The sequence below is a fragment of the Phyllobates terribilis genome, unplaced genomic scaffold (genome assembly GCF_046119375.1).
Source record: "Phyllobates terribilis strain yellow unplaced genomic scaffold, ASM4611937v1 Scaffold_1__5_contigs__length_1240528914, whole genome shotgun sequence".
Taxonomy (NCBI): domain Eukaryota; kingdom Metazoa; phylum Chordata; class Amphibia; order Anura; family Dendrobatidae; genus Phyllobates; species Phyllobates terribilis.
In genome coordinates, this window is record NW_027362761.1 from 953035422 (window position 1) to 953050611 (window position 15190).

Genomic DNA, 15190 nt, shown 5'->3' on the forward strand with positions numbered 1-15190 from the left:
GATAGTGGTGGCTCTGGGGGGATGCTGCAGGTGTTAGAACCTTGCTCTTAGGTTTTTTCCTTTGCTGGTCACATGACCTTGTTGGCCTATTTAATCCTGCTCCGCCCTTCTGGCTTTGCTGGACTTCATTGTATAACTACTTTCTAGCTAGCCTGTGCTCTGTATCTAACTCTGTTAGTTTGCTTGGTCTACGGACCTCAGTGTTCTATATATTTTGTTTGTTTGTCTGTCTGCTACTATTTCTGTTAGGAGGTGTCCCATTTTCCTCCCAGTCCTTAGTACTTGTAGGGATTCCTTCCCCACATCTATAGGTCTCCGTACAGACTAGCTTAGGACTTTAGCAGGTCTGATCGCAGGATCAGGTCCCCTGTTACATCGTAGGGATAAAGCTGAGTTCTATCGTAGGGACAGATCTCCTCTCTTTCCTTAGCTCTGGTAGCAGAACATAACAGTAAGTCCAGCCTGCAAATTCTCTAAGGAAAGATTTTTCTGTTCCATCATGGTGTCGGTTCAGGATTTGGCTCATCGCCTGCAGGGACTCTCTCTGGAGGTGGCCGAGCTCCGTCAGCACGTGAGTAACTGTCCTGGAGCACATTTCTTGGAGCCTAAGGTATGTTTGCCGGATTTATTTTTTGGTGAACACCGAGAATTTTTTTCATTTAAAAATGCTTGCTTATTGTATTTTCGTTTGAGACCCAAGTCCTCTGGGGATGAATCCCAGCGCATAGGGTTCATAATGTCACTTTTGCGCAAAGAGCCTCAGGAGTGGGCCTTTTCTTTGCAACCTAGTGATACATGCTTCAGATCAGTGGATAGTTTTTTTTCTGCTTTGGGGCTATTATATGATGATCCTGACCGTGTCGCATTAGCTGAGACTGAGTTAAGACGTTTGAGACAGGGATCAGGTAATGTGGAAAAATATTGTACTCATTTCCGTCGATGGTCTACTCAAACAGGGTGGAACGATTCTGCTCTGAAAAGTCTATTTCTTGCTGGGCTCAATGAAAGGGTTAAAGACCTGCTAATTGCTTATCCTACACCTGAAGATTTGCAACAGGCTATGCAATTAGCTATACGGGTGGATAGGAGACTGCGTGCAAGGGTTAATGAGAGCAAATCCTCTGCTATGTCAGTTTCTGGTTATGAGAATGTGTGTACTAACAGTGGTGAACCGATGGAGATTGGATCGGTGGCACCTCGCTCTCAAGAAAAAGACCGTAGATTTTTTGAAGGCTTGTGTTTCTATTGCGGAAAATCTGGTCATTTGATTAAAGGCTGTGAGCTTCGTATGAAGAAAGAAAAAAAAATGGTCAGTCATGCCCGTATTGCCTGTTTAAATTCCAAGGGTGTATTTTTAGCTGCTTCCACGATTGCTCAGGAAAAATTAATGGAATTTCGGGTGTTTGTCGATTGTGGGTCTACTCTGAATGTAATTGATGGGGGATTCTTGGAAAGACTCAATTTAAAACCCAAACCTTTATCATCCCCCATTGCTGTGGTTTCTGTGGATGGTTCCCCTTTGAAGAATATTACTCTCAAGGTCTGTGAATTTCCTCTCACTATTAATGGTGTTCACCATGAGAAATTGGATTTGGTAGTTTTGAATAACTTGCCTTCTCCAGTAATATTGGGATTGCCCTGGTTAAAATTTCACAATCCTGTACTGGATTGGTCTACCAGTGAAATTAAATCCTGGAGCCATAAATGTTATGACAAGTGTTGTAACGGGCGTATTGCAGCTTTGGATAGGGGAGAATTGCCTGTTCCTATTCAGGATTTTTGGAGAGTTTTTTCTGAGAAGGAATTGCAGGTTTTGCCTCCCCATAGAGACTATGATTGTTCTATTGAATTTGTCCCTGGAGCGACTCTTCCTAAAAGTCGTTTATTTAACCTTACTATTCCTGAGAGGAAGGCTTTGGAGGAATACATACAGACAAGTTTGGCCGCCGGTCACATTAGGCCTTCTAAGTCTCCTGTGGCGGTTGGATTTTTTTTTGTAAAAAAAAAGGACGGCGGTTTACGTCCTTGTCTGGATTTTCGTGAGATTAACAAAATTACTGTACGCAATCCTTACCCACTGCCATTGATTCCTGATTTATTTAACCAGTTAATGGGGGCCAAGTGGTTCTCTAAAATTGACCTTAAGGGGGCATACAATCTGTTGCGCATGAAGGAGGGTGACGAATGGAAGACTGCTTTTAACACTCCTGTGGGTCATTTTGAGAATCTGGTTATGCCTTTTGGTCTTACTAATGCTCCTGCATTTTTTCAGAATCTTATTAATGACATCCTTAGACCTTTGATCGGCAAAAATGTGGTTGTGTATTTGGATGACATTTTGATTTATTCGCCGGATCTGGAGTCTCATTGGCGGAGCGTACGTGAGGTATTACAGTTGTTAATGGACAATTCGCTTTTTGCTAAGCTGGAGAAATGTGAGTTCGCTGTACAGAGAATTAGTTTTTTGGGTTACATTATCTCCAGCGAAGGTTTTGAGATGGACCCGGTTAAAGTTCAAGCTGTACAGGAATGGCCTAGGCCTATTGGTTTGAAATTGATACAGAGGTTTTTAGGTTTCGCCAATTATTACAGAAAATTCATAAAAAATTTTTCTAGTATTGTCAAACCTCTGACCGATCTCACCAGGAAAGGTGCTGATGCGGTTCAGTGGTCTTCTGAGGCTATTGAAGCTTTTGTGTATCTCAAGGAGAGGTTCACCTCTGCTCCCATCCTTATGCAGCCTGATGTGACTAAGCCGTTTTTGGTTGAGGTTGATGCTTCCTCTGTGGGGGTTGGCGCAGTATTGTCTCAGGATAACGGGGATGGATTACATCCCTGTGCCTTTTTTTCAAAAAAATTTTCGGAGACTGAACTGAATTACGATATTGGTAATCGGGAATTATTGGCTATTAAACTCGCATTTGAACACTGGCGCCACTTCTTGGAAGGTGCGGAATTTCCCGTTCAGGTTCTTACGGATCATAAAAATCTGATATATCTTGATGCTGCCAAGCGCCTGAATGCTCGTCAGGCTAGGTGGGCACTGTTTTTCTCGCGGTTTAATTTCTCCGTTACTTACATCCCTGGTACTAAGAATGTTAAGGCGGATGCCTTGTCTCGCAGTTTTTCTCCCATAGTCGGTGCTGAGAAAGAGGAGAACATTTTACAAGAAGGTGTTGTGATAGCTGCTTTGGACTCCGTTTTGGAAGATGAGATTCTTAAAGCACAGGAGAATGCCCCATCTAACACTCCTCATGGGAGGTTGTTTGTGCCTGGGACCTTTAGGAGAGATTTGTTTGTTGAGTGTCACGAATCTCGGTTGGCAGGTCATCCCGGAATCTCTGAGACCAAGAGACTGGTGGGTCGCAGTTTTTGGTGGCCTGGATGGCAGAAGGAAGTCATTAAGTGGGTGCGTCAATGTACTATTTGTACTAGATCTAAGTCCTCACATACTCCTGCTGCGGGGTTGCTTTGTCCTTTGGAGGTTCCCAGTGCTCCTTGGACACATTTGGCTATGGACTTTATAACTGACCTTCCCCCCTCTGAGGGTTTTACTGTCATCTGGGTGGTCGTGGACCGTTTTAGCAAGATGTGTCACTTGGTTCCCTTCGTCAAACTGCCCTGCGCTAAAACTCTCGCTAAGGCCTTTGTCAAGGAAATTGTCAGACTTCATGGCGTTCCTACTGACATTGTTTCTGATAGGGGTCCTCAGTTCGTGGCTCGTTTTTGGCGTGCCTTTTGTGACAGGTTGGGAGTTCATTTATCGTTCTCGTCCGGATATCATCCTCAATCTAATGGCCAGACAGAAAGGAAAAACCAGGATGTTGAGCAGTTCTTGCGTTGTTTTGTGGCAGACAATCAAGAGGGGTGGTCTGAGTTTCTGCCACTTGCTGAATTTGCTCTGAACAATCATACATCTTCTTCTGCTGGTTGTTCGCCTTTTTTTTGTTGTTCTGGGAGACATCCGTCGTTTGGGTCGTTCTCCAAGTTGGGATCTGCCGTGCCTGAGGAGGAGAATTTTTCCGGTGATTTGGAGAGAGTTTGGACGGATGTGCGTGGTAATCTTCAGGAGGCCAACAGAAAATCTAAAGACTACTTTGATAGGAAACGACAGGAGGTTTTGTTCGCTGTTGGTGACATGGTTTGGTTGTCCTCTAGGAATCTGCGGTTGAGGATTCCTTCTAAGAAATTGGGTCCCAAGTTTGTAGGGCCCTTTAAGGTGCTTCAGGTTGTCAACCAATCTGCTGTTAGGTTGGAGGTTCCTACCTCCTGGAGAATTAATCCGGTATTTCATGTCTCTCTGTTAAAAAAAAGCTGTTGTGTCGGATGGTGACGCCTCTGCCTCTGTTCCTCCGGTGGTGGAGGACGGGGAATATGAAATTTCTCGCATCCTTAACTCTAGACGGTATAGAGGTAGTTTGCAGTATCTTGTGGCCTGGAAAGGTTTCGGACCCGAGGATAACTCTTGGGTGAGGTCAGATGATGTTTCCGCGTCCAGACTTATCAGAGCGTTTCACAGGAGATTTCCTGATAAGCCTGGTCCTAGGGGATCCGGAGGATCCTCTTAGAAGGGGGGGTACTGTTAGAACCTTGCTCTTAGGTTTTTTCCTTTGCTGGTCACATGACCTTGTTGGCCTATTTAATCCTGCTCCGCCCTTCTGGCTTTGCTGGACTTCATTGTATAACTACTTTCTAGCTAGCCTGTGCTCTGTATCTAACTCTGTTAGTTTGCTTGGTCTACGGACCTCAGTGTTCTATATATTTTGTTTGTTTGTCTGTCTGCTACTATTTCTGTTAGGAGGTGTCCCATTTTCCTCCCAGTCCTTAGTACTTGTAGGGATTCCTTCCCCACATCTATAGGTCTCCGTACAGACTAGCTTAGGACTTTAGCAGGTCTGATCGCAGGATCAGGTCCCCTGTTACATCGTAGGGATAAAGCTGAGTTCTATCGTAGGGACAGATCTCCTCTCTTTCCTTAGCTCTGGTAGTAGAACATAACAGCAGGCTGGTGGTGGCTCTGGGGGAATAGTGGTGGCTCTGGGGGGATGCTGCGGGCTGGTGGTGGCTCTGGGAGGATGGTGGTGGCTCTGGGGGGATGATGCGGGCTGGTGGTGGCTCTGGGGGGCTGGTGGTGGCTCTGGGGGGATGGTGGTGGCTCTGGGGGGATGCTGCGGGCTGGTGGTGGCTCTGGGGGGATGGTGGTGGCTCTGGGGGGATGCTGAGGGCTGGTGGTGGCTCTAGGGGGATGCTGCAGGCTGGTGGTGGCTCTGGGGGGATGGTGGTGGCTCTGGGGGTCTGGTGGTGGCTCTGGGGGGATGGTGGTGGCTCTGGGGGGATGCTGCGGGCTGGTGGTGGCTCTGGGGGATGGTGGTGGCTCTGGGGGGATGCTGCGGGCTGGTGGTGGCTCTGGGGGGCTAGTGGTCGCTCTGGGGGGATGGTGGTGGCTCTGGGGGGATGCTGCGGGCTGGTGGTGGCTCTGGGGGGATGGTGGTGGCTCTGGGGGGATGCTGAGGGCTGGTGGTGGCTCTGGGGGGATGTTGGTGACTCTGTGGGGATGCTGCGGGCTGGTGGTGGCTCTGTGGGGATGGTGGTGGCTCTGGGGGGATGCTGAGGGCTGGTGGTGGCTCTGGGGGGATGATGGTGGCTCTGGGGGGATGCTGCGGGCTGGTGGTGGCTCTGGGGGGATGCTGCGGGCTGGTGGTGGCTCTGGGGGGATGGTGATGGCTGGTGGTGGCTCTGGGGGATGGTGGTGGCTCTGGGGGGATGCTGCGGGCTGGTGGTGGCTCTGGGGGGATGGTGGTGGCTCTGGGGGGATGCTGCAGGCTGGTGGTGGCTCTGGGGGGATGGTAGTGGCTCTGGGGGGATGCTGCGGGCTGGTGGTGGCTCTGGGGGGATGGTGGTGGCTCTGGGGGGATGGTGGTGGCTCTGGGGGGATGCTGCGGGCTGGTGGTGGCTCTGGGGGGATGCTGCGGGCTGGTGGTGGCTCTGGGGGGATGGTGATGGCTGGTGGTGGCTCTGGGGGAATGGTGGTGGTTCTGGGGGGATGCTGCGGGCTGGTGGTGGCTCTGGGGGGATGGTGGTGGCTCTTGGGGGATGCTGGGGGCATGCTGCGTGCTCTGGGTGGTCTGTGGGGGATGCGGGTTTGTGCGGGCTCTGTGGGGGTATGCTGGGGGCTGGTGGTAGCTCTGGGGGGATGCTGGTGGCTCTGGGGAGGATGCTGGGGGCTGGTGGTGGCTCTGGGGGGGATGCTGGGGGCTGGTGGTGGCTCTGGGGGGGATGATGGGGCAGCTGGTGGCTCTGGGGGGATGATGGGGGCAGCTGGTGGCGGCTCTGGGGATGCTGGTGGCGGCTCTGGGAGGATGCTGTGGGGGCGCTGGTGCGGGCATGCTGGTGGGGGCTCTTTGGGGGGGTGATGGTGCACGCCTGTGGGGTCTCTGGGGGGTGATGGTGCACGATGGGAATGTTTGTAAGGGGCCGTCTGCTGGGCTTTGGGGTAGGGGTTTATGCTTGGGGAGGCGGCTGGTGTGGGTTTATGCTTGGGGGGGGTTATGCTTTGGGGCCCTCAGGTTGATGTGGGGGGATTAATCCTGGGGACCATCTGTGGGGGGTTAATGCTGGGGGTGATTTGGGGTGGGGGGGTTATTGCTTCATTGGGGGACACAAGAAAACATGGGTGTATGCTGCTGACACTATGCAAAAAAAAAATTCTCTCTTCCCCAGAAGGGTGCATCATCAACTGGCATGAAGCTAATCCGTTTTAGCTTGGTGTCAGTAGGAGGCAGACACGGGTCTGGACCCAGGCCCATCTCTACCTTAGGGTGCTTTCATATTGCATTCTGTCTCCCTGTCGGGGCATACTTCTGAAATCCCCGGCAAAATGGGGTTGGGACGTATGCGCTGACAGTGACCATAGACTGCAATGGTGACGGCAAAGCGAACGTGTGCTTTCCGGAGTGTATGCCCACAGGAGGCGGACACTCAGACATAGGCTACTGTGTCTGAGAGTCCGCCTCCTGTAGGCCTACGCTGTCGAAAAAAGTGCACGTTCGCTCTGCCGTCACCATTACAGTCTATGGCCCCCGTCGGCGCATACGTCAGACTCTGTTTCCTGGGGATTTCGGACGTATACTCCGACGGGACACAGAACGCAATGTGTATGTAGCCTTAGATTTGTGGGGTTTTTTTGTTTTTGTTTTTTTTTTTATTAATGATTCCCCTTTTTCTTTCAGATACGGTTTGTGAGGGCGACAGTGGAATTGTTTCACTACTGTATCTTCTGTGGTCTATGAGGCAGGACCCTAACACAACAAGAGTGTTTGGGATTCCCCAGCAGATGGTCCTTGGCACTAATCCCCTGCCCGCTCGCCCCCCAGATCCAGAAGGTGCAGGGAGGGAAGACTGATCCGTTACCTGCCAGCTGCCCGAAGGTCTTTGTCCAGGTTATCTCATGTCCAGCTTCATCATCGGTCTGCGAAGAAGGATTCAGGTTCTTCAGTACAGATATATCCTAGCAGGCAGTGAGGGTGCTCGAATCGCCACCTCCACGTTTTCCAGAGGCTCCTGTAGCCCCCTCTCTTAAAAAATCCAGACTTCAGTCTAGACTTTCCCTGGTGCCCGGGCCACACCCCTAGCAGCCTAAACAATCACAGACGCCGGCTCTCCAGCGCTTTCTGCCCTCCACCTATCAGGGCAAACTTTGCATTCTGGTGCGCAAGAACCCTGCACGTGTTTTTCCTGACGCTACCTTTCTTCTGCAGCCGCCTATTCAGCCCTGGCAGCCGGCAACATCACCATCCACATGGCCTCATAGCTGAAATCATGGAACGTGGATTCAGTTTCCAAAGAGTCCACCAGCCTCACCTTCCAGCGCTCCCGCCTTTTCGAAGAGCTAGACAAGATGATCTCTAATGCCATGGGGGGTAAGAATATTTTGTTTCCGCAACAGAGGGCCAAATGCCCTCCTCCCAAGAGACGCCCAGTCCAGTTTTGGTCCTTTTGGAAATTTTCAGTGTAGAACAGCAACCAAAAGGACAACTCTCCGACCCACCAGGAAAAGAAGAGACCTTCCTTTAGGCTAGCCCCCTCCTGGCATCAACGAACCCACTAGCACCGGTCTGCCAGGCCCAGATCTAGCCGATTCTCGGCGGTATGACGAGGTGTTCCCACCTGGGATGTTTCTCGGGGTGGACGGCCGACTCCTTTTGTTCCGGGATGAGTGGCTCTCAGTAGTCAACAACACTTGGGTCTGAGATGTTGTCGACTAAAGCCACAAAATAGAATTTTCCACGCTGCCTTGCTTTCTAGACCAATTTCCCCAAAGACCCCCTTCCCTTATTCCCGGGTTTTTCAAGGCTATTGATTTGCTATCCAAAGCAGGCATCATGATCTCATTTCCAGGACGCTGAGACATCAGACACCGGAGGCAGGCCGAGGGGTCGGGGCAAAGCCAAAGACCTTACCCACAATCCTCCCATAAATGCACTTTTATAAAATTAGAATCATTTCTATACATAATGTTAATGTTATTTATACAATATTTCTACAATTAAAAGTTTGAGATTTCTGTGGTAATGGTTATTTGTTTCTTTTAAACTTGTTCTGAATGTAAATAAAACATTTCTCTGATTAAGCTTCCACATTGTATTTTAGCCTTTCATTTTACTCATAGGGCAGGAAAAGCCCATGATGCATCTGTGTAAACCATGTAAAAGATACTATAATAACACGGCTTAGACAGGTAACCCACTTTTGAAACAATGAAGTTCACTTGTACAAGCTGCATAGATGAAAACCTGCTTAAAGGGAACCTGTCACCTGGTTTTCCCCATATAAAGTGTGACCACCACCTGTATGGCCTTTATATACACTATTCTACAATGCTGTATATAAGTCCCCAAGCCGATCTGCATAACGTAAAAAAAAACCTTATATTAGACTCACCTACAGGGCAGTCCCGTCCAATGGGTTTCTCTAGTGTTAATCCGGCGCCTCCTGAGATTGCCATCCTCCTTTCTTCAAGTGGATGACGTGTCCTACATTATCCAGACAGTGTCTTACATCGCGCTCCTGTGCTGGCGCACTTCTTTCTGCCCTTTCCCCGCACAGAGCAGAGAAGTGTGCCTGCGCAGGAGCGTGATGGCAGATGCTGTGTGGCTGACGTTGGACGTGTAATCCACATGAAGCAGAGAAGGAGGACAGTGTTGAATGAAGACCAGCGACATCCATAGGACTGGACGTTACTAGATTGTGCCTACCGTGCCTCAGACCACCGTGAGGACGGTACTAGATAGTGCCGGCCGTGCCCCAGGCCACACGGGAGGACGGTACTAGAGAGTGCCGGCCGTGCCCCAGGCCACACGGGAGGACGGTACTAGATAGTGCCGGCCGTGCCCCAGGCCACATGCTGCAGGAAGGCAGTTATCTATAATATAACGGGAGATGCGGGTCTCTGAAGCCTCTATAAACTGCGCAAGCAGATCTATGCTCGAGCCACTGGGGCAGTTAGACAGCTGTGACACCTGCAGGGATTGCCTAACAAACATACAATCCCTGCAGGTGTCACAGCTGTCTAACAGCCGCGACAAATGCAGCCGCGGTGGCTCGAGCATAGATGCCGAAAATACTTGAGCAGCACCCGAGCGTGCTTTGTGAAAGGGTTAACCGAGCACGCTCATGCAACACTACTAACCTTACCTCATCCGGCGTGACTTTTGAATAGCCTGGGCTGGCATGATGTCATCTGTGCATTGTGCTTATTTCAGTTGGGATCTATGGATTTATTTTCTGTCCGTTCAACTTTCTCATCTTTATGTAGCTTCACTATTTGACATCTGGCTTTTCTGTGTCTGCAAGGCCATGTTCACATGTTGAATAAATACTGTATTTTTTTTGTTTTCTGTAGATGTCCACACCAAACTACACAATAACAGTCATCTCTGATTATTGCATACTTGCTGCATTTTTTTATGCCTTTTCCCCCTTATTTGATCTTTTTTTGGTGCAGATGTGAAGTCGCATTGTTCATTTTTTTTTATAATACAGAATAGCTTTGATTCTGCACTTAAAGTAACTGCAGTCTTTTTACATGCGTTTTCTCTCTTTTTAGGCTCCACATAGAAACCTCTGGACGTAAAAAAAAACATAACCGTACAGATCAGCAGCGTCTTTAGACCACAGAGCGGTTTTCATGAAATCGCATCCACTTTTCTTGGCCATTTAAATGCTGCAAAATGACTTCCAAAAAAAGCAGCTGAAAAAAAACACAGCATTTTTGCTACATCTGAACACGGCCTAAATGTCCAAGCACAGTGGATGTGATTTAATGAAATCTACGTCTACGCCTGCAGTGCAGCCAAAGAAGCTGCTGAACTATGCGGATTTCATACATTTTATACATATATATATATATATATATATATATATATAAAAAAGCCTATGTGGAGCCTGTAAAAAAAAAACAGTTAAAAAAAACCCCATTTTTAAGCTCAAAACTCAAAGTTTTTCTGTGGTATTAAAAATGTAGATTCACAGCTTCACCAAAACACATTTTAAGGGGGAAAACTCAAAAGAAACTCAAACAAAACGCAAACACACAATAATAAGATTGTTATTTTGCTGTAAGGTGCGGACACCTGCATAAAAAAACGCAGTCTTTATGTTGTGTGAAGATGGCTTTAGTGTTACATTTTATTTAATTTTTATGGCTTTAGTAAGACAAGCACACCTTTTCATTTTGTGGGGTTGAAATTCAGCTGTTATACAAAGCTCAGTGCAGAGCACAAAAATATATTTTTTTAATTTGCTAATGTGATAGCGCAAGCTATAGTAGCCCACCTTATCAGTTTTTGGGGGTGAAATTCAGTTGTATGCACTGTAAAAAAATATATATTTTTTTTCAGTTGCTAGCTAGAGTCCACGTAGTCCTTTTGTGGTGGTAAAATTCAGCTGTATGCAGAGTAAAAGAAAAGATTTTTTTTTTGCTGTGACTAACGTGATACAGCAGGCTAGATCTGAGTTTGAAATATCTTGGAGCATATATTCCATGTTATACAGTCCTCATCCACAGTAAAAAAAATACTTTCTTCTGTTCCTAACGTTATACAGCAGAAGACATCTCAGTTTGAAATAGTTTAGAGCATATCTGCTATGTTATAGAGGCCTCATCCACACTAAAATACCTTCTTCTGTTACTAACGTCATACACTGGGGGACATCTCAGGGTGACAAGGGAGGGTGGTTCACTGCCATTGAGGGGGGTTGGTGATACCAGACAAATTGTTAGTGAAGGTGCAAAAGGCGAGGAACAAATGGAAGAGGAAGAGGTGATGGGGGCGAGCAACAGTCTGAACATGAAGAGGATAATCATACCCTCTCTGTTCGTGTTTGGTTGGAGGGGACAGAGGAAACAAGCTTCAGAATTACCCAGCCACCAACACAGCATGAGCTTGAACCTCATGGAAGAGCCCAACATATGAATGCCTTCTTGCTGCACTATCTGCAACATGATCCCCATATAGTTATGATTCTAAATAGTGCTGACTACTGGCTTGCAATTCTGTTAGATCCATGTTATAAGAGTAAATTTTGCCACATGCTTCCCGCCCTGGAAAGGGTCCCACGAATGCTGGAGTATTGAAACACATTTTTACACAATCTTAAGAGAGGTTTTTCCCAAGACAGCAATGAGGCACACAGAGTGCATTGCAGCTCTACACTTCCAACCTCTGGCACATCAATTTATCAACGCAAAAATATTAGTAGCAGCAGTAGTGTAAGTGGCAGAAGCAACTTCTGTGAGTCCTTTCACACATTTTTTAGACCAGCTCGTGCACCAGCATAACAAAGTACAAGTCTGACACATGAACGACTGGAGAGGATGGTGCACTCCTGATTGAGTCTCCATCTGCTGGGTTGGTTGTAGAGGAAGAGGTGTCTGTCCTCATTATACTACTTCTAATCTACTGAAATAGATGCCACTTCAGTGGTGTTAGGCCCTAATTTTTTAATGTGAACACTCCTGGTTGGGTCTCCATCTGCTGGGTTGCCTGTAGTGGAAGAGGTTTTGGGCTCTATTATAATAGTTATACTTTAGTGAAATTAATTTTTGGTGCAGATATTGATCTCCACACAGGGGTACACAAACATGTTAAATTCAAAATTGATTTTCAATAAACAACCATCAGCCACCCCATAAAACGCATCTACTGCTTGCTCCTCCTCTTTTGTTACTGTGCCAAGTATTGTCAAGCAGGTCGTCGACCGCAGAATCTCCGATTCTTTACCCGCTCCAGTCAGGCTGAGTGAGAGCCCATCTCCTGTAATGGAAGTGGACATGCCTGCTGTTTTTGACCGATCTCAGAGAACGAGCACACCACAACCTTATCCATCGTAACATCTCCGTCTGCATCTCACTCACGGTCCAGCTGTTTGTCCGGTCCACCATACTCCGCCCTCTCTCAGCACTGCAGCCAGCAAAAGATTGTTTCCTCCTACACATGACAAAGCTAAGAGATTGAACGACATCATTTCCAAACTGTTGGCCATGGAAATGGTGGTGTCAGGCCCTAATTGTTTGAAATGTGAACACTCCTGGTTGGGTCTTCATCTGCTGGATTGGCTGTAGTGGAAGAGTTGTCGGTCCCCATTATACTAGTTCTATATCTAGTGAAATTAATTCTTTGGTACAGATATTGTCACAGGAGTACACATGATATAATCAAAATTAGTTTTCTTAGTACTGTGGTATATAAAGCAGGCTACATTTCATCTTTTAATTCTTTGGTGATGATATTGTTCTCCAGACAGGGGTACCCATTAGTGATGAGCGAGTACTAAATGTGCTCAACTTAGTGATTCAGCGGTTTCTCAAAAATTACCCAGATCTCCCAGAGCTGCTCATGAAAACGCCGCGGGTGTGTCCATTTTAGAAAATCAGCTACAGCTTTCCCCACCCTGGCAGTGCTTCAGCAGCGTTTGCAGCTTCCAGCTCACCGACTGGTGTGCGATGTGACCATACGCTGGAAATTAACGTTGCAGATGTTGGGAAGGATTTGTGAGCAGCAGAGGGCAGTTGTTGAGTACCAGCTTCAACATGCTCGTTGGAATTCAGGTCAGCCTCTGCACATAACAGCTGATGAGTGGGGATGGATGTTTGACATCTGTGTTGTCTCCAAAACTTTGAGGACTCCACCAAGATGGTGAGTGGCGATGACGTCATAATTAGTGTCACCATCCCGCTTCTCTGTTTACTGAAACGCTCGCAGCTCACAAAGACAAGGCCTTGCAGGCAGAGCAGGGTACTATACAGGGTGATGCTACACAGCCCAGCCTCATCTTATCTCAAGGAGGAGGAGGAGAACATGAACAGTCATCCTCTTAGTGAGGACAGGGAAGTTTTGGCTTTCTTGGAAGTCTTAATACCCCTCTTTCAGTCTGTGGGAAAGCTGTACGAGTTTCGCTTAATGATGACCTTCAGTGGCTTAGCTTATGCACGTTATTTGTGAAAACGCATTGTAGATCAGCCCATTGCCCAACTCTGTAGTCATGAAAATCAAGGCGCAAAGAAACATCTTTGCATGTTGAAGCACCACCAAGAAGTGTGAGCTGATGTTGGGCGGGCTGTCATTGCTTATGGAAGAAGCTGCATTAAAGGACTTTCCTGGGAGAAATGACAGTCGGCATAGATTCAGTTTCCCTCTATGCCAGTCCTTTCACCGAGCTAAATAATATGGCTGTGGTGAAATACAACTGTCACCAAGAAGCAATGTCAGACTGAAGAACATTGGGCCCACCAGAGCATTTGATTCTGAGGGCCCACCTTTCTCCCCTGCTCAAGAGCCCCTTAGCAGTTGTAAGGTTTGCATTATGAACTCTCCTGAAGGAGAAGCCAGGGCCCACCGGGGGAGTCTCCAGTTCTCTGGTGGGCCCGTGCAACCCTGCCGAGAAGCATCCCTGGCCAAGGTTCCCGGACACTCTATGGCTACTTTTTTTCTGTGGACTGGCTCCAGCAATCTATAAGATCCATTCACTGGCTCCCAATTGCCCAGCTTATCCAGTTCAAACTACTAACACTGACCTACAAAGCCATCCATAACCTTTTTCCTCCGTACATCTCTGAATTAATCTCCCCCTATATTCCCTTTCGTAATATTCAGTCTAACATGCTGGAGAAACTTGCACCTACTGCCACTCAGTGTCTTCAGCTCCTTTGTGAGAAACTAATGTTTGGGCAGCCATTCTACCAAATAAAATTCCTGACATATGGAAATTGTGGATGGCTTCGTTTCTGGTACTGGGTGCTAATACCAAACCGTGGCGTGCCATTCACTGGATATTCCTGATTGATTGGAGACAAGCTCATTCCCACAGAAAAGTACCAGCATCAAGCTAAGGAGATAGTGGCCTCTGTCATCATGAAGGAGTTTGCTCTTTGTCTAGGGGACCGATCACTGCTGCTGTCTACCTTGTGAACTTTGTGTTGAAGCTTGCGAGGATTAAGAGGTTACATTGGCGAGTCTGGTTTTTATCCTAAAGATCCTACTGTTTTTATAGTTTTAAATGAGCACACACAAACCGTGATTTCTGCAGCAGCGCATCCAGGCCGGGATAGTGGCAGAGAAATTGCAGTACCATCAGGTAGAGGATGCAAGGCACGTGTGTGAGGTTGCCCCGGTGTGTGAGGTTGCCCCAGTTTAGGGCCGCCACCAGGTTTGCACCATTATTGCACACGTCCTTCTCTTGCTCCAGGTTCAGTGGAGATAGTCATTGCTCAAACTCGGTCTGGAGAGCTGTCCACTTCAGCTGTATGACTGCAATCTCCAAGGCATATTAATTTTAACCGGTGAGCCATAGCTGCGCAGTACAGAGGTGGGGGGATTCTTTCTGCACTGTTGGAACATGTGTCTTATTAAGGCAGAAGTTGAGGGTGCAGGTGGAGGCCCTAGAGGAGGCAGAGGCATCGGACAAAGCGTTCGATATAGAGGTTTGTCCCACAAGCCTTGAGGATTCCAACACTTGCTGTCTAGTGACACCTTGATGTCTAGTGGTCCAGTTCTCCATCCCCTGGTGTGTAGTAGTTTAGTTCTCCAAACCTAGCTGTTTAGTAGTTTAGTTTTCCAACCCCTGTTGTATATTAGTTTAGTTCTCCACGTTCTGGTGTGTATTTGTTTTGTTCTCCAACCCATCCATGCCC